This window comes from Lacerta agilis, chromosome 14 (genome assembly GCF_009819535.1).
Source record: "Lacerta agilis isolate rLacAgi1 chromosome 14, rLacAgi1.pri, whole genome shotgun sequence".
NCBI classification, from domain to species: domain Eukaryota; kingdom Metazoa; phylum Chordata; class Lepidosauria; order Squamata; family Lacertidae; genus Lacerta; species Lacerta agilis.
In genome coordinates, this window is record NC_046325.1 from 31,256,502 (window position 1) to 31,258,387 (window position 1,886).

Consider the following 1,886-nt stretch of genomic DNA (forward strand, 5'->3'; position numbering starts at 1 on the left):
TTTAATCCGTTTGACTCCCGAAATGCTTTGAAAACCAAGGCGCGGCTTCCAATTGGCTGCAAGAGCTTCCTGCACTCAATCGGAAGCTGCATCGGATGTTCGGCTTCCATAAAATGTTTGCAAACCGGAACACTCACTTCTGGGTTTGCGGTGTTCGGGAGCCAATTTCTTCGCGAGCCAAGCCGTTCGACTACCAAGGTACCACTGTACTTCCTTGTCATCAGGACTCGTAGTTTGATTCAAAATTTCAGGGTGGCTCCTCAAGGTTTCCAATGGAAGCAAATCTAAGTGTGAGGAGGGAGAAGCGAGGGGGCAAGCTGTATCTGCAAGTTTTCCCATCTGAGTTTCTCCCCAATCCTCCAGCCCCTGGACTTGGACAAGTATGTGGAGATGGCGCGGCTGTGCCTGAGAATGACCTCAAGCGCTTTTGTGACTACGTCTGTGACCTTCTTCTAGAAGAATCTAATGTGCAGTTTCTACACCAGTTACAGTCTGTGGTGACATACATGGACAGTTTTATGATTTATGTGAATTGTTCAGAACTGGAGGTCAGGTTCCTGACACAAACTATATGTTTATGGGTGATTTTGTAGACAGAGGCTATTACAGCCTTGAGACGTTTACCTATCTTCTTGCCCTGAAAGCAAAATGGCCTGATCGCATCACACTTTTACGTGGGAATCACAAGAGCAGACAGGTAACTCAAGTGTATGAGTTTTATGATGAATGCCAAACCAAATATGGCAACGCTAATGCATGGAGATATTGCACCAAAGTTCTTGGCATGCTCACAGTAGCATTGTTAATAGATGAGCAAATCTTCTGGGTACACGGGGGCCTATCTCCAGACATAAAAACCCTCAACCAGATTTGGACCATCAAGCACAACCAAGAGATCCCACACAAAGGAGCTTTTTGTGACCTTGTTTGGTCTGATCCAGAAGATGTGGACACCTGGGCCATAAAGAGCAGGCTGGCTGTTTGGTGCAAAAGTCACAAATGAGTTTGTCCATATCAACAACTTAAAGTTCATCTGCCAAGCCCACCAACTGGTGCACGGAGGTTATAATTTCATGTTTGATGAGAAGTCGGTCACAGTGCGGTCTGCTCCGAACTACTGCTTTCGGTGTGGAAATACTGCCTCAATCATGGCATTTGAAGGTGCAAATACAAGGGAACCATAGCTTTTCCGTGCAGTTCCAGACTCAGAACGTGTGATCCCCCAAGAACAACCACACTGTATTTCCTCTGAGATGTGGCTTTGTCACTCAATACCCTTTTCTTTTATGATGTACCCTTTTAGCACTTTGCTGCTGAAATGCTGCCTCTTGCCTTTTATATTTTAAAATTATCTAAATGTGTTGTACATTGTCAATAGGGATGCATCTTTCAACCTCTCTCCTCTTATCCCTACCCTACCTGACTTGCCAGCTTTTGAAATGTCTCTGAACACCTACCCACCTAGCTGTTTTGTAATACTTGTGATTTATTTATTTTTTGTTCAGTTCTTTTTTAAAATAGGGACACTGCATTTTCCCTTTAAAAAAATAAATCTAAACAGCAAAACATCAGAACTAGTCGGATCTTCATTTATTCAAGGGGTTGACTTTGGGGAGGCTATTTTTTGAAAACTTAAAAAATTCCAGCAGCAAAGTTGTATTTGGTGTGCATGATGGGACTGTCTAAGCCCTGCTAGTGAGCACATTTCCAAGATGTAAAAAAAAAAAGTCCTGGTTTATATTTTGTTTTAATTCAGCATAAATACATGGTTTTAATGGCTGCCCTGATCTCCCTCCACCTGTTGCTTTTATTATCTGTTTTATTTTTTAGGATTTAAACTAAAATGCAAAACCTTGTACAGGTATTTGGATTTGTACGTTGAAATA

The 1,886-nt window shown here is 42.3% G+C and overlaps 1 pseudogene; it reads left to right on the top strand.

Moving 5' to 3' along the window:
- Nucleotides 1-388: 388 nt before the first annotated feature.
- LOC117059341 lies at nt 389-1,609 on the top strand (annotated as a pseudogene).
- Nucleotides 1,610-1,886: the final 277 nt, after the last annotated feature.